This window comes from Piliocolobus tephrosceles, chromosome 1 (genome assembly GCF_002776525.5).
Source record: "Piliocolobus tephrosceles isolate RC106 chromosome 1, ASM277652v3, whole genome shotgun sequence".
NCBI lineage: Eukaryota > Metazoa > Chordata > Mammalia > Primates > Cercopithecidae > Piliocolobus > Piliocolobus tephrosceles.
This window is the reverse complement of record NC_045434.1, coordinates 34,614,701-34,632,881: the sequence shown is the minus strand read 5'-3', so window position 1 is coordinate 34,632,881 and position 18,181 is coordinate 34,614,701. Positions and strand designations below refer to the sequence as shown.

General features: G+C 44.0%; 1 pseudogene across 1 annotated transcript in view; it reads left to right on the top strand.

The window, feature by feature from the left end:
* Positions 1-762: 762 nt before the first annotated feature.
* LOC111555312 overlaps positions 763-18,181 on the top strand; it is a 44,595-nt pseudogene continuing 27,176 nt past the window's right edge. Inside the window, exon 1 of the transcript XR_002735491.1 lies at positions 763-870. The product of XR_002735491.1 is annotated as a quinone oxidoreductase-like protein 2 (transcript). The remainder of the gene's footprint in view (positions 871-18,181) is intronic.

Genomic DNA, 18,181 nt, shown 5'->3' with positions numbered 1-18,181 from the left:
TTTACCTACCACATAACACACTGCTCTGGAATCATTATGCTTGCCAGCCTGCCTCTCCAGCTGAACTGTACACACATGAGGGCAGCACTAAGCATTTGCCTTGTCCAGCGTTGTATGGTAGTGCTATGCAAGTATTTGTTGAATAAATGGCTACTGTGCCAATATGACAATTGAAAGCCCAGTGGTACTTCCCAGATTTGCATTCCACATGTTTATTTTAGTTAAGTCACTGCTGAGACAAAGGAAGGGCCCTGAATTAGACATGTGTTGTAGTTAGGCTGCCCTGACCTCCTCTTATCCCTTTCACTTTATTCCAAGGCCCTCTCTCATCCCACCTTTTCCACGATGCCTTCTCAGGGATCCTGGTTTGCAGTTATCCCAGTCAGCTTAGGGGCTACTCCCTACGTGTACATTTACTGGCAAATGTCTGTGCCAGACTTTGTAATTAAAAAAATTTTTTTTTACTATTCATTTGAAAATTACTATTAATTATAATTACTTTTAAATGATTTTACAATTTTGTCTTATCTTTTCCAGGTTTTTCTTGATAGTAGGAAGGATGTTTTCTTTTATTAATCCTGTTGATACCTAATGCTTCTGTAGTACACAATTTGTGTTTAATGAATAAACACGAGATAACTTAAACCCTAACTTTTCTTTAGAAATTGAATTTATTATAGTGCCATTGTGGAAATGAATACTAGATCTGTTTGGTGATGTGGCAACTGGACTAAGTTTCTTAAAGGAAACTGTGGTTCCAGGATGGGCTTGGAAGCTGTAGCCCAGAACTATGTGGGCGCCGCGGCCCTGGTGGGTTGGCAGGAACAGGAAGCCCGCAGTCAGAAAAACATTGTTCCATGGTGCCCTCTAGTGAGCCAAGGCACTACCAGGTCAGAAGTCAGGGCCAGAGGCCCTTGAACTTCAGCAGGAAGCAGGATCGTCCGGGGAGTGTGACAAAACTATAGACATCAGTGCTCCTTCCCAGAATGCCAAGCCAACAGGGAGATCAAGCCCTTCAATCAGCATCTTCAGGGATCCGATGCACAGAGTCCTCAGGTCATACTTTGTGAAATACTGACTAGGTGATGCTCATCAGAAAAAAACTCTCCAGGTATGTAATCTGAGAACACCCACACCCATTCTTCTGCTCCTAGGGATGGATCACGTACTTCTTGCTTACTACTCAAGGATGGATTTGGGTGAGAAAGACAGAGAGAGAGAGAGGGAAGAAACAGTGTCTACATCTCTGGTATGAGTCCAGTACACACAAGAATGTTGAGCAGCAAAAACTGGATGGAAACACTGAGTGAATATTTTAGGGAGGATTGTGTCACCCTCTTTTGACATCTATCTCCAATCCAATAAAGCACTAATGAAGAGCACTGCTTTCCTCATTTTGTACTCTTCCTGGAACAAGGGTCGGGAGGTGCCTGGCTTTTATCAAGCAAACAGTCCAGGGCCACCACTATGTCAGACTTTTAAAGTACATTATCTCTAGAAGTCCCTGGAATCATAGAGAGTGAGGCATTCTTTGTACCATACAGAGGGAAGGCTTGCCGGACAACTGGTTCCAGCATAGGCAACAGAAAGAATTCACTTTCATGTGTCTGTATTTATGTTCTGTTAACAAACTCACTGGAAAGATAAATACAGTAACAACTGCATCACATTCTCAATCATAAAAAGGGCCAATTTATGGTCAGAAACCCAATATACAGTGTTCATCAATGACAAAAAAAACAAAACAAAACAAACAAACAAAAAACAAACACTTCAAAATCCCCACCAGTACTTTTCTTCCTTCCTCTTGATAACTTTTTTTTTTATCATTATTTTTTATCTTTTTTGAGACAGAGTCTCGCTCTGTCGCCCAGGCTGGAGGCAGTGGCACAATCTCGGCTCACTGAAGCCTCCACCTCCTGGGTTCAAGCGATTTTTGTGCCTCAGCCTCCTGAGTAGCTGGGATTATAGGCATGCACCACCACATCCAGCTAATTTTTGTATTTTTAGTAGAAATGGGGTTTCACCATGTTGTTCATGCTGGTCTCTAATTTCTGGCCTCAGGTGATCTGCCCGCTTCGGCCTCTCAAAGTGCTGGGATTACAGGGGTAAGCCATCACGCCCGGCCTCCCTCTTGATAATTTTAAATGAAGGCGGCCGCTTTACTAAGGGGTTGTTTGGAAACTAAAATGTTTGTTGAACCTTTCGAGGTGATAAATTACCCTGATGTGAAGTCTACTACTCAAGTCTAAGTCTTTTATGTACTTGTTCATGTATTAATTGTACCTAATGAATTCATTTAAATGGCAAAGCTACATTTATTGAGTGTCTACTATATGTCTGGACACTGTGTTGGGCTCAAGAAGTATAAAGGAGGACTGGGTAAGGCTGACTGCCTATACAGGGGTCAGCGTCTAGAGGGGACATTATCTGATGCAATGTGATGGGTACTCTACCAGAAATATGAACCCAGGGCTAGGATAGCACAGGACAATTACCTCTCTCCATGGGAACCAGCTGAATAGAGAAATGCTATCACAGACACACTCTAAAATTCTAATACTTGATGAACATTGGAATTTTCATGGGGATTAGTTAAGACCACATCATTAATTTTCAAACGTTTTAAGACAAAAGAGTTATCAAATCTCTGTTCTCACAAATAATGTTTTTTTAAAGCTCCCCCATTCTCCATGACTGTAGCTTTGAAACAAACTATGAGGTGCTGGGCTGATGCCATCTGATTTCAGTCTTGCTTATTTGCTTGTCCAGAAAACTTTAAGCATAGACTCACAGAGCCCTTAATGAGAAAGCTCATTAAAAAGCCGTCTGAAATGGTGAAACAAATTACATGCACAACACGGCCCACTCTTTTCCTCTTCATTTCCTTCTTTCCCTCCCAGGCTGCAGCATTATAAACGACAAGGTGAAGTGAATCATCAGGTCAAGAAAAGGCACTGCCGAATGGGTCTATCAGTACCTCTTCGCTTTGACGACATTTCTCTTGCTTCACTGAAGCACTAAAATGTTGCCCAAACAGCAGGAAGGCCCTGCACAAGTAATGATGGCCTTGGTTAAAGCCTTTGATTGTGTGTATTTGGGTGGAACTTCAACTTGTAATTGCTGAATGCACACATTATCTGATTTCAGAGCCTCTCCCTGGAAGGCTTGTTTATTCCTGGTAAAGGCAAAATTTCCTTCCTTCCGGGTGTATCTCTGACCACTTTATGAAGGTTTCTTCAGGAGTATTACTTCAGGATGGTAGAGATCATATTCAGGGCAAGCCTGGCTAAAGGCATCTTAATAAAACACTCTCCACCCCTGGGTCTGTGAGGAAACCTGAGGGAAATTGGGAGTTTCAGGAGCTAGGATATGTTTCCTGCCTCCTGGCTTCACAGGAAGTGATGGTGCCGGCTGTCCGCTGCGAGGAAGAGAGGGGAGGTGGGTCTTTTTTTTTTTCTCTTATCCTGGGGTATGCAAAATGAAGGCTACAAATGCCAAACAATCCTTCCACACCTGGTAGCTGGGGCAGTATCTGTGAGGAAAAGGAAATCCTTCCCTCCATCTTGCCCCTTAATTTATAGAATTCACTGGGGTTGAGGTAGAGAGACTGGGGTTTAGGCACTGACATTTTATCAATTGCTCTTGGTTTGACTCTTAAGAATTCACCAAACACCTCTAAATCTGTGTCTACCATGTGCCAGGTACCTAGCCAGGCAGTGAGAATACAGAAATAGCGAATCACAGTCTTGACCCTGAAGTTTTTCATAATCTCCTAGGGAAGGCATATACACAAACAGTCACAGCACAGTGTGATGTGAGCTTTACTGAAGCTAGGAAGGAGCCACTGAAAGCAAGAGAAAGGGCTTGTGTTTTCAAAGTGCATGTGTTTTCAAGGTGGGGCAGCAGAGTGAGCAGGTGAGAGGTGGTCGGACTGCCGCTAGGGAGGGTTTCACAAATCAGAAGCCTGAGCAGGATTTTAAAGAAATCTTGTTCACTTGGAGAGAGGGAGACACACACACACACACACACACACACACACACACACACACACACACGGAAGGGTGGTAGAAAGAACCCCGATCGACAGTATGAAGGTGTGACAGAGGAGAAGAAGCTGAGGACAAGACTGAGAAGGAGCAGGCTCGGAAGCAGGAGGAGAAAGAGCAGAGAATGGCTTTGAATGCTAAAGAAGCCAACTATCATAGGGACCGGCGGGCATCCCTTGGACTCGGCATATGGGAAGTCACAACAATTTCAGTGGCCTTTGGGGGTTGATCACAGTAGGATGAGTAAATGGAAGGGGAGCAATGGAGCTAACAAGCATATTCTTAATGTTTGGTGGACTTGGCTGTGAGGAGGAGATGATGGCTAGACAGGGATAAGTAATGAAGGAAGCCTTTTGTTGTTTTTGTTTATGACTGAAACGGGGGCATCGTTATATGCCACAATGGAGAGGGAGGAGTTAACCTACAGGAGAGAGATGGGATTAAATGGGGTTAATTCCTACTTCACAGAATCTTTCTGAGGATTAAATGAGATCCCCCTGGTGAACCCTTTCTCTAAGGAGATACACACATGTGAAGTATGATTATCCTGCTGCTGAAATGAAACCTCCGTGCATCATCACAAGGCATTTGAGCTCATTTATCACTTGGCTGCTGAGATAGGCAAATCTCCCTCTCCATAGCCTTTTTGTGTGCGCTGCTTTCCTATTTCCTCTTGCCATCGCTTTAGACACTACAGCCCAATAATGACTTGAGCTCTCCTTGACATTTCTTCCTGACAAACAACACAACTCACCAGTTCCCCTGGATCACAACAGGAAGCTGGGGGTTGATAAGTGAGAAGCGATTAAGGGAGAGGATGAGAGCCTCCTCATTGTTATTATGAAGTGGAATTAACATCCAGACCTCTTGGGAACTTTGCCTTGTCAGTTTATTAGCTTTTCATCAGAGAATCATAAAGACACAGGGACCATGAAGTATACTGTCCCCTCAGGGACACCTGTGTCCCCTTTCCCATCTCAATTCATGAACTGTAAGTCCCACTGTGGCAGAGACTTTTGTCTGTTTTGTTAGCTGCTGTGTCCCCATTGCCTAGAACAGTGACTGGCACACAGAGAGTGTCTAAAAAATATGCAGTAAGTGAATGATTCACCCATTCCCCCTTCAATTGATTCAATAAAAAATGAGTGTATACGATGGACCAACCACCAAATGTATCCTAGATAAACACAGTTAAAGAGTGCTTGTTATCATTTAAACAATGTATATTCTGTGCCAAGTACTTTACATACATTAGTTCATATAATCACCATCATTTTACAAATGGGGAAACCGAGACTGAGAAAGAAGTCACTTTGTTGAGGATATGTGGTTGGAGAGTGAAGAAGCTGGAATTCCTGACGGCTGGAACTCCAAAACCTAGGCTCTTTCTACATCAGCCTCATCCCTCCTCATTCTCCAGCTCGAACCATAGCTTCAGTTGTAAACGACCACTTGCAATTCCTTGACCATGCCATGTTCTGTCATGTGTACTCCTTTGCCTGGGACACATTTAGCTGTGGCCTCTGGCTGGGTAATTCTTCATTCTTCTTTTCTGAGGCTCTTCTGAAATGATGTTCTCTGGCTGGGGTAGGCTGACCTTCCTCTCTGCTCCCATATCCCCTCTTGCAGCCCTTCATCACAGGACACATCACAGGCATGTGGGATGCCTCTTTATGCAAACTTCGCTCCACTAGACAGTGAGAGGCTCAAGGGCAGGAACAGTGCCTTCATAACAAAAGCTGCTATAGATTGGGTGTTGCCACAAATGTGCTTACTTTGTTTAATTCTCACAACCACCACCTGAGGTGGGAATTATTATGCTTTTTCTTTTTTTTTTGGAGATGGAGTTTCGCTCTTGTTGTCCAGGCTGGAGTGTAATAGCGCGATCTCGGCTCACAGCAACCTCTGCCTCCTGGGTTCAAGTGATTCTCCTGCCTCAGCCTCCTGAGTAGCTGGGATTACAGGCATGCACCACCACACCCGGCTAATTTTGTATTTTTAGTAGAGATGGGATTTCTCCATGTTGGTCAGGGTGGTCTCAAACTCCCGACCTCAAATGATCTACCCACCTCGGCCTCCCAAAGTTCTGGGATTACAGGCGTGAGTCGCTGCGCCCAGCCTCTCATGCCTTTTTTTTTTGTTGGTGGTGAGATGGAGTCTCACTGTCACCCAGGCTGGAGTGCAATGGCACAATATTAGCTCACTGCAACCTCCGCCTCCCAGGTTTGATCGATTCTCCTGCCTCAGCCTCCTAAGTGGTTGGGATTACAGGCACGCACCACCATGCCCAGCTAATTTTTGTATTTTTAGTAGAGACTGGGTTTTACCATGTTGGTCAGGCTGGTCTTGAACTCCTGACCTTTGATCCACCCCCCCTCGGCCTCCCAAAGTGCTGGGATTACAGGCATGAGCCACTGTGCCAGACTTATTATGCCTCTTTTAAAGATGAGGAAATGGAGGCTCAGAGAAGCTAGATAACTTTTACAAGGTCACAGTGAGTAAGCAGCTAACTCAGGAATTAAACATAGGTACATCTTATTCCAAAGCCCAAATTCTTTTCACTTCATTATGCTATCGTTGGAATTATCTACAATGCTCACAGCTTAGCTGTGGGGGTAAATAGATAAATACCACCTGAATGTTGAGATTAGCAAGCTACTACAGGTTGGTACAAAGTTCTTTGGGGTGACATATGGAAGGGAATAATTTGTTCCCTTTGTGGGAGGTGGGAGCTGGAAGAGCTTCATAAGGTTGCCAGAATGCTTGGGAATTTGTCAACTGAATTGATAATGATGGTTCAAGGTGGAAGACAGTTCCCTGCATTTAATCCTGGTGGTTGGTTTTAAGGGCCACAACAGCCATTGCCCAGGTCACTACTGCTTCCAAATTGGCCCATCTGGTGCCAGGAATGCAGCCCAAATGCCTGCTGGTACCTGCTTAAGTGATGACGGGTAACCAGGCAACCCTGTCAGCACATTGTTTCATTGAAATTATATTTGTGAGTGTGTGAATATGAAAACAACTTTACATAATCAGTTTTAATCTTGCACAATATACTTTACATTTAAATGAAGTAAGTGTATTTTCAAGCTTATGGTAATATGGAATAGTGTAGCAACCCCTAATTACGCGTTAGCTTCTCTTCCTGCTCTTGTCCCTTAACTACAGGCGTCCCTGGAGGCTGCTTTCTCTATTCTCTCCTCCAGGGAATTAATCTATTTTCTAGGCTTGAATGACTGTAAAATTCCTATAAAATGAGGCTTAAAACGGCAAAGCAAAGGATTGCTTTAAAATATGTTGTATAATACCTTCTTTGTCTGCTCTCGGGGGCGTTTGTCAGGGAAAGCACAGTAGGCAGCCGGATACTGTTGTAGGGGCTCTGGTATCAGGCAATTAGGATGATTCTAAACTGCTCCATTTCCGAGCTATGTGGCCTTGGGCAAGTTACTTAACCTCCTTAAATCTACATTCCTGATGTATAAAAGAGCAAAAATAATAGTATCCTAGTCATAGAACTATCGGGTAGATTAATGAAATCATGCAAAAGCACTTAGTGACTGATTTGTCAAAAATAACCAGTAAGTGCTACTGTTTATTTACGTATTTACTTACTTGTTTATTTTTCTTAGAGACAGGGTCTCTCTCTGTTGCTCAGGCTGGAGTGCAGGGGCACGATCATGGCTCACTGCAACCTTGAACTCCTAGGCTCAAGCGATTCTCTTTCCTCAGCCTTTCTAGTAGCTGGGACTTCAGGCACATGTCACCATGCCTGACACTAATTTTTCTGGTTTTTTTTTTTTTTTTTTTTTTTTATAGAGGTGGGGGTCTCACTATGTTGCCCAGGCTGGTCTCAAACTCCTGGCCTCAAGTGATCCTCCTGCCATGACCTCCCAAAGTACTGGAATTATAGGTGTGAGTCACCATGCCTAGCCAGTGCTACTTGTGATGATTATTATTACTCTCATAGTTAGCAGGATGAACAAATTTGGGTGACAGTGATTTGAAACCTATGAAGCACTATAAAAACGTGAAATATTATCACTATTATGGATACTGTTGAGGAGTGAGATCCAAAGAGCATGGTATTAAGAGCAGTGAATAGGAAGTCAGGAAAGCCAGATCCCAGTGCTACTCCCGTCACTAATCAGCAGTGTGACCTTGGGCCAGCCTCTCCCCTCACCTCAGTTTTTTTTTTACTTATAAATGAAGTGGTTTGATTAGATTATCTTGAAGACCCATTCTAGCTCCAAAATTCTATGATTCCATGACTTTTGGAGCTAATAACTTATGTAGAAATCTTACACATTTCCTGGAATAGAGTAGGTCAATATGCATTATATATTAATGGCCAAAGTACATTTCTGAAGTTGATAAAAGTTAACCCCAACTGCAACAATCAGAAAGAGCATTCCTAGGGGAATGCAGTGAAAAAGCAAACTACTCCTACCCACCTCAGGAATTTTGGAGGACATCAGTGTGGCAGAAGAGAATTTATACCTAAAATGGCAATACTGAACTAGTCATAAAGAAGATGAGATTATGTTCAGCATCTGTATACTTAGCTAAGGAAGTGGGTGCAATAACCCTTAAAATTGTCTGGATTCAGGCTTTGGATAGTTATGTTGTGGCTGGCAGCTCCTTACACCTTCCTACCATTTACTGAGTACCTGCCATGTTCCAGGAGTGGTGGTAGGCTCTGAGGCTACTGAGATAGTCTCTATTCTCAAGGGACTGACAATTTATTGGGTAAAGCATTTTAACTGTGGAGGATACTTTTGTATCTTCTGCATAGTCCTTCATGATGCTTACATTGTTTATATATTGTTTGTCTATTATTCTGTGAAAATATAGCTGTTTGTGTATTCAGCTTTGGCTTGCTTCCCCACCCTCAGCCCTCCACCAGCTTCTGGATGTTAAATATTATCTCTTCATGTGAGCTGTACCAGAAGGAAGAGTCATCTGTTACTCTTTTACTTCCTTAATGAGCCCTCAAGCTGGTTTGCAGGGCAGATATCTATCCTTTCTTTCTTTTTTTCCAGAGGACAGATGGGTTCAGATATAGCTGCTTGGTCTTATTTTCTCCCATGACTCAAATTTTATTCTTCTTATCCCCTTTCCATCTTCCCCTCAAATAAAATAAAATAATCAGAAACAATCACCAAAACTAGATAGTAGGGTGTGGTGGCGGCACTTTGATGGATAGACCAAATATTTCTTTTGCTACTATAGCAACTACTATTAAATGCCTTGTTACATACCTTTGATTCTCTTTGGAAATGTGAAAGTTATTTTGCATATGTGCTTAAAATCACCTCAATTACTGAAAATACTTTCATTTCCCTCCAAGATTCTTCTTAATGGGGCTTTTACTATTTTCTTCAGATATTGTTATAAATGCAGAATGCAGTCTTGACCGATTTCTCCAAACTATTTGATTTCTCTAAATATTCTCATCCCAAATATTTTCATATTATCTGAGAATGACAAGGATTTTATGAAAATCATAATTGAAAAATTTTCCACAAAAACACTTAATTAAAAAGTTTGATTCTTAAAGATACTTTTTGTTATCTAGAAAATGTATAAGAGATAACTCAATGTTTATTGAACAATTCATTAGATAAACCTGTATTAAATGTCTGTGTCAGGTATTATGCAAAGTACTGCAAATATAAAGGAGATTAAGAAATGATTGCTACTTTCAAGGAGCTCAATTAAGGGCCACTTGCTTTATACCTTGTATAAATAGTTAATATTTTACAAAACCCTTTCCATGTGTAATAACTCATTTCATCCTCAGAACAATAAATCCCAGTTTCATACTTAATAAACTTGCAGTTTTTTGTTGCTCACTGTTTTTTCTTTTTTTTTTTTAGACGAGGTCTCACTCTGATACCCAGGCTGGAGTGCAGTGGGGCAATTCCGGCTCACTGCAGTCTCCACCTCCCAGGTTCAAGCGATTCTCATGCCTCAGCCTCCCAACTAACTGGGACTACAGGCCTGTGCTACCACGGCTGGCTAAGTTTTTGTGTTTTTGGTAGAGATGGGGTCTCACTATTGTCATGCATGTTCATGTGAAGAGACCACCAAACATGCTTTGTGTGAGCAACAAGGCTGTTTATTTCACCCGGGTGCAGGCGGGCTGAGTCTGAAAAGAGAGTCAGCAAAGGGTAGTGGGATTATCATTAGTTCTTATAGGTTTTGGGATAGGCGGTGGAGTTAGGAGCAATGTTTTGCAGGCAGGGGGTGGAACTCTCACTAAGTACATTCTCAAGGGTGGGGAGAATTACAAAGAACCTTCTTAAGGGTGGGGAAGATTACAAAGTACATTGATCAGTTAGGGTGGGGCAGAAATAAATCACAATGGTGGGATGTCATCAGTTAAGGCAATTTTCACTTCTTTTGTAGATCTTCAGTTGCTTCAGGCCATCTGGATGTATACGTGCAGGTCATAGGGGATATGATGGCTTAGCTTGAGCTCAGAGGCCTGACATTCCTGTGTTCTTATATTAATAAGAAAAACAAAACAAAATAGTGGTGAAGTGTTGGAGTGGCAAAAAAATTTTGGGGGGTGGTATGGAGAGATAATGGGTGATGTTTCTCAGGCCTACTTTGAGCGGTATTAGGGGTGGCGTGGGAAACTAGAGTGGGAGAAATTAAGTTGAAGGAAGATTTTGTGGTCAGGGGTGATATTGTGGGGTTGTTAGAAAGAGCATTTGTTGTATAGAGTGATTGGTGATGGCCTGGATATGGTTTTGGATGAATTGAGAAACTAAATGGAAGATACAAGGTCTGAATAAAAGAAGGAGAAAAACAGGTATTAAAGGACTAAGAATTGGGAGGACCCAGGACATCCAATTAGAGAGTACCCAAGGGGGTTCAGTGTAATTACTTGCTTGGTTGGTGAGTTTTTGGGAAAAGACCATTAGTTCATTTTACCTTTCCTGAAGATTGAGGATGGTAAGGGGTATGAAGTTTCCACTGAATACCAAGAGCCTAAGAAACTGCTTGGGCGGATTGACTAGTAAAGGCCAGTCTGTTATTGGACTGTATAGAGGCAAGAAGGCCAAACTGAGGAATTATGTCTGACAAAAGGGAAGAAATGATCACAGTGCCCTTCTCAGACCCTGTGGGAAAGGCTTCTACCCGTCTAGTGAAAGTGTCTACCCAGACCAAGAGGTATTTTAGTTTCCTGACTCAAGGCATGTGAGTAAAGTCAATTTACCAGTCCTGGGTGGGGGCAAATCCCTGAGCTTGATGTGTAGGGAAGGGAGGGGGCCTGAATAATCCCTGAGGAGTAGTAGCATAGTAGATAGAACACTGAGAAGAGATTTCCTTAAGGATAAATTTCCATGATGGAAAGGAAATGAGAGATTCTGAGAGGCGGGTTAGTGGCTTGTAACCTACATGGAACAGGTTATGAAATGACAGTAGAATAGAATGGGCCTGTGAGGCTGGAAGATATTTTCCTTGGTCCAAGAACCATTTGCCTTGTGTGGGAAGAGATTGATAGGTGGAAGTTTAAGTGGGAGAGTAGGTGGGAGTGACTGATGAGAAGAAGAAAAACTGGCCTTGAGGGACAGAAGTTGGAATGCTAGCTGCTCCTTTAGCTACCTTATCAGCATAAGCATTGCCCTGAGCAATGGGATCTGATGCCTTTTGGTGGCCCTTGCAGTGTATGACTCCAGCTTCCTTTGGAAGTAAAGCAGCCTTCAGAAGAGTTTTTATTAAAGAGGCATTAATGGTGGAGGACCCTTGCGTAGTCAGCAAACCTCTTTCAGCCCACATAACAGCATGGTGGTGCAGGATATGGAAGGCATATTTAGAGTCAGTATAAATATTGACGTGTAATTCCTTTCTAAGAGTGAGGGCTCAAGTTAAGGCAATTAGTTCGGCTTGCTGAGAGGTAGTGGAGGGGGGCAGAGTGGTAATCTCAATGATAGATGTGAAAGATATTATAGCATAGCCTGCCTTTGCTGGTGAGTGGTGATTAGGCCTGGTGGAACTGCCATCAATAAATCAAATGTGATCAGGGTGAGAAATAGGAAAGAAGGAAATATGGGGAAAGGGAGTGAATGTCAGGTAGATCAGAGAGATACAGTCATGGGGCTCAGGTGTGGTATCAGGAATAATGTGGGGGCTAGCCTAAAACAGTAAGGTCAATTTGTTTGGACAGAAAGGCTACAGGGCACGGTCCTGGCTCTTGTGTAAGAATTTTGACCACACAGCCCTGTACTTTGGCTGTGTATAATGAAAAGGGTTGGGATGAGTTAGGGAGAGCTAGTGTGGGAGCAGCTTCTAGGGCTGTTTTTAAGGAATGGAAAGAGGAGTGGCAAAGGGATTTAGGATCTAAGGAGTCAGCTAGGTTTGCTTTTGTGAGTTTATATAATGGTTTAGTCAGGGTGGTAAAACTAGGTATCCAAAGGCGGAAGTACCTAACCATGCATTGGAAGGAAAGGAGTTGTTTTGTAGAAGGGGTTGGGGTTCAGGAGATTAGCCGGACACAATCAGCAGGGAGAGCACGTGTGTTTTCATGAAGAATTATGCTGAGATAGGTAATGGATGAGGAAGAAATTTGGGCTTGACTGAAGTAATGACAGCTGTCTGTGAAGCCTTGCAGCAGTACAGCCCAGGTAATTTGCTGAGCGTAATGGGTGTCAGGGTCAGTCCAAGTAAAAGCGAAGAGAGGCTGTGATGAAGGGTGCAAAGCAATAGTAAAGAAAGCAAGTTTGAGATCCAGAACAGAACAATGGGTTATGGAGGAGTTGTGGAGGGAGGTATTGAAGATAGAAGAGTATATGGCTTTGGCACCACGGGGTGGATAGGCAAGACAATTTGATTGCTAAGGTGCAGATGCTGAACTAACCTGTAAGACTTGTCCATTTTTTTGACAGGTAAAATGGGGAAATTTTAAGGAGAGTTTATAGACTTTAAAAGGCCATGCTGTAACAGGCAACTGATAACAGGCTTTAATTCTTTTAAAGCGTGCTGTGGGATGGGATATTGGCATTGAGTGGGGTAAGGGTGATTAGGTTTTAATGGGATGGTAAGGGGTGCATAGTGGGTTGCCAAGGAGGGAGTAGAGGTGTCCTATACTTGTGGATTAAGGTGGGGAGATACAAGGGGAGGATGTGAAGGAGGCTTTGAACTGGGGAAAAGGGTGGCAATGAGGTCTAGGAATAGTCAGGGAAGGAGATAATTCAGTTAAAATGTCTCGACCTAATAAGGGAGCTGGGCAGGTGGGGACAACTGAAAAGGAGTGCATAAAAGAATGTTGTCCGAGTTGGCACCAGAGTTGGGTGGTATTAAGGGGTCTAGAAGCCTGGCTGTCAATACGCACAACAGTTATGGAGGCAAAGGAAACAGGCCCTTGAAAAGAAGGTAATGTGGAGTGGGTGGCCTCTGTATTGATTAAGAAGTGGACGGACTTACCCTCCACTGTAAGAGTTACCCAAAGCGTCTGTGATGGTCCAGGAGGCTTTCAAGGCGATTGGGCTGCATCAGTCTTCAGCTGCTAAGCCCAGAAGATCTGGGAAGGAGTCAGTCAGAGAGCCTTGGGCCAGAGTTCCAGGGGCTCTGGGAGTGGTTGCCGGGTGAGTTGGACAGTCCAATTACCAGTGGGGTCCTGCACAGATGGACATGGCTTAGGAGGAATCCTGGGCTGCAGGCATCCCTTGGCCCAGTGGCCAGATTCCTGGAACTTAAGCAAGATCCTGGGGCAGGCTGTCCTGGACGAACGCCTGGCCACGGCGGTTCAGGTGTTTGGAGTTCTTGTATGCTGGAGATGTGGCTGGGATTTGTCTCACAGTGGAGGCAAGGAATTGCAATTCAGAAATACGTTGCTACTTGGCTGCCTTTACTCTATTATTGTATACCTTGAAGGCAAGGTTAATTAGGTCTTGTTGTGGGGTTTGAGGGCCGGAATCTAATTTTTGGAGCTTTTTCTAATGTCCGGAGCAGACTGGGTAATAAAATGCATATTGAGAATAAGACGGCCTTCTGGCCCTTCTGGGTCTATAGTGGTAAACTGTCTAAGGGTTGTTGCCAAACAGGCCATGAACTGGGTTGAGTTTTTATATTTGGTGAAAAAGAGCTTAAACACTAACTGATTTGGGAGAGGTCAGATAAAGAAAAAGGAGCATTAACCTTGGCTATGCCTTCAGCTCTAGCCACCTCTTTAAGAAGAAATTGTTGGGCAGGTGGGGGAGGGCTAGTCGCAGAAGGAAACTGTAAGCCGGACCGGGTGTGAGGAGGGGAGGTGATAAAAGGATTACAGGGTGGGGGAGCGGAGGCTGAGGAAGAATTGGTACCTGGCTTGGCCTGGTGAGGAGCAGGCTGGGGAGGAGGGGAGGGGTCAGATGGGTCTGGAGAAAAGGAGCATTCAAATAACTCAGAGCTTGGGGTGGAGACTGAAGGAACAGACAGGAGAGAAAGAAGAAAGATTTGGGATGAGTCACATTGGGAGCAGAGACTAGGGAGGGACCAATGTGTAAAAGAATGCCTGGATGTCAGGCACCTCAGACCCATTTGCCCATCTTTCGACAAAAATCATGCAGGTCTTGTAAAATGGAAAAATCAAAAGTGTCATTTTCTAGCTATTTAGAATCACTATTGAGTTTGTATTGGGGCCAAGCAGTGTTGCAGAAGAAAACAAGACACTTAGATTTTAGGTCAGGAAGGAGTTGAAGAGGTTTCAGTTTTTGAGAACACAGGCTAAGGGAGAAGATGGGGGAATGGAAGGTGGAAGTTTGCTCATAGTGAAGGAGGTAAGTTTAAAGAGAAAGGTAGAGACACGGAGAAGAGGGTGGGTGAGCAGCCCTGGACTGCAATGTGGGTGTGCAGCCAAAGCAGGCATCCCCGCAATTGACTTGCCACCAAGGAAATGTGGGTGAATGACCAAGGCAGGCGTCCACACGGTGATTAGACACCAATGGAGTGTGGGTGAATAATAATCAAGCAAGCGTCCCTGCAGTGATTAAACACCAAGGCAAGACTGTCTTCCTGAGTCCGTGACCAGTGCTAGAGTTTTGGGTTCACTGATAAAATGTGTCTCCTTTGTCTCTAGTAGAGAGGAAAAAGAACTGGAGTTGGAAGAACAGGGAGATTGAAGGGTAGCAAGAAAGGCTGGAGAAGAAAGTGAAAAGACTGCTTACCTGATTTGAAATTCATGAGATGTGGCCAGGCATGGTGGCTCACAACTATAATCCCAGCACTTTGGGAGGCTGAGGCGGGTGGATCACGAGGTCAGGAGTTCGAGACCACCCTGGCTAACATGGTGCAACCCTGTCTCTACTAAAAACAGAAAAAATTAGCCAGGCATGGTGGTGGGCGCCTATAGTCCCAGCTATTCGGGAGGCTGAGGCAGGAGAATGGTGTGAACCCTGAAGGCCAAGCTTGCAGTGAGCTGAGATTGCACCACTGCACTCCAGCCTGAGCTACAGAGCAGACTCCGTCTCAAAAAAAAAAAAAAGAAAGTCATAAGGTGTTCCTTGGGCTCGTTGGTCTGAGGACCCGAGGTCATAGGTGGATCTTCTGATGGAGTGAGGGCGAGGACAGGGGAGCAGTCTACCAAAGGAGTCCTCCGGTCCTGGGTTTCAGGAAAATGTCACACACATCCATGTGAAGAGACCACCAAACAGGCTTAGTGTGAGCAACAAGGCTGTTTATTTCACCTGGGTGCAGGCGGGCTGAGTCCGAAAAGAGAGTCAGCAAAGGGTGGTGGGATTATCATTAGTTTTTTTTTTTTTTTTGAGATGGAGTCTCACTTTGTCACCAGGCTGGAGTGCAGTGGCATGATCTCAGCTTACTGCAAGCTCCGCCTCCTGGGTTCACGCCATTCTCCTGCCTCATCCTCCGGAGCAGCTGGGACTACAGGCGCTCACTACAGCGCCTGGCTAATTTTTTGTATTTTTAGTAAAGACGGGGTTTCACCATATTAGCCAGGATGGTGTCGATCTCCTGACCTCGTGATCCGCCTGCCTCGGCCTCCCAAATCGCTGGGATTACAGGCGTGAGTCACCGTGCCCCACCTATCATTAGTTCTTACAGGTTTTGGGATAGGCAGTGGAGTTAGGAGCCATGTTTTGCCAGCAGGGGGTGGATCTCACAAAGTACATTCTCAGTGGTGGGGAGAATTACAAAGAACCTTCTTAAGGGTGGGGGAGATTATGAAGAACCTTCTTAAACCTCAGTGGTGGGGAGAATTACAAAGAACCTTCTTAAGGGTGGGGGAGATTACAAAGTACATTGATCAGTTAGGGTGGGGCAGAAACAAATCACAATGGTACACTGTCATCAGTTAAGGCTATTTTTACTTCTTTTGTGGATCTTCAGTTGCTTCAGGCCATCTGGATGTATACGTGCTGGTCATAGGGGATATGATGGCTTAGCTTGGACTCAGAGGCCTGACAATTATCTTGCCCAGGTTGGTCTTGAGCTCCTGGCCTCAAGCAATCCATCTCTCTTCGTCTCTCAAAGTGCTGAGATTACAGGCAGGAGCCAGTGCGCCCAGCCACTCACTGTTATTTGCAACCAGAATGTTCACTTTGATGATAACATTAGTATTTCTCCAGTTCACAAAGTGCTTTCTTGTCTCATTGGAAACACAAGTTTTTTCATCTTCTCAGCTTCTACATTGTTCTAGTCTTCCTCTTGTGGGAAGGGGAGAGGACTAAAATGACTTCTCGAATTCCTTGTAAGTGCTCTTAAAATAACAGAAATCTCTATTGTATATCCAAGGTGAGGACCTTGCTGTTGGATTCCTGTCCCCCAGAGCCTTTAGGCTATAATCTCAGAAGTTCATTCCTACTTCATTTTTGCTCTCCATTTTCCCTTTATTCCATTCCTGATCATGCCTTCCAGGTCATGCTTTATTTGGGATTTCTGTTTTTGTCAAAAAATAGAAGGAACTTAGCAACTTAAGGATTATTCTGCCCAACATGTTCACTTTACAGAGGAGTTCACTGAAGCAGAGAGCCAACAAGTGTCAATGTTAAACCCACAAATAAGTGGTAGAGCTGGGCCTGAACCTGAGACTACTCTTCTGCCAGATATCTTTTAAAGACATTGAGCTGTCTTTAAGTTACCTGTCAAATGAAATATTCTCTCCAACATGTGTGCTTCTCTTATATAGCTAGCCTATAAATATTTGGTTACTGTTGCAGTAGAGATCTACCCAATTTTATAATATTTCACAGATTATATTGTATATTTTCAATTCTTCCAGAGTGTGCTTATTCACCTAATGTGAATGCTCTGTGTTGGTCTTCGAAGCAACAAACATTTATTGAGCATCTACTATGTGCCAAGCATAATATAGGCATTGGGGACATGAGAACCAATGTCCTTCCACTCTCCCCATGGTGGGTTTTGGCCTGATTTTAACTGGAAGTATTATTTGGATTTCTGTAGTTTCATTCAACATTGGATCATTAGTAACTCTTTAGATTTAGTGTAAATGGTCCTGTAAATGTGAGAAAATTAGTAACAAGAATTGAACTCTAACAAGGTGTTCAAATGCTGACTTTAAAGCCTTGACCTAGGCAGGCGTGGTGGCTCACACTTGTAATCCTAGCACTTTGGAAGGCTGAGGCGGGCAGGGCGCTTGAGGCCAGGAGTTTGAGACCAGCCTGGGCAACACGTTGAAACCCTGTCTATAAAAAAATACAAAAATTAGCCCCATGTGGTGGCACACAACTATAGTACCAGCTAGGTGGGAGGCTGAGGCAGGGGGATGGTTTGACCCTGAGTAGCGGAGGTTGCAGTGAGCCGAAATAGTGCCACTGCACTCCAGCCTGGCTGACAGAGCAGGACCCTGTCTCAAAAATAAATAAATAAATAAAGACTTTACCTGTGCATTTAGGATTTTTTTGCACTGCAGAGGACCCAAGGACCTTTATGTATCATCTGTCTGTCTGTCTATCTATCTAATCTATAGAGAAGGTCTCACTCTGTCACTCAGGGTGGTGCGATCATAGCTCGCGCAGCCTCCAACTCCTGCGCTCAAGGGACCCTCCCACCTCAGCCTCCCGAGTAGCCGAGCCCACAGACACTGGCCACTGTTTGGACGAACCGAGGCAAGATGGTGTACTTCCGGGTTCTTCATCCCCCCCTCCCAACTTTTCCCGCCCGGA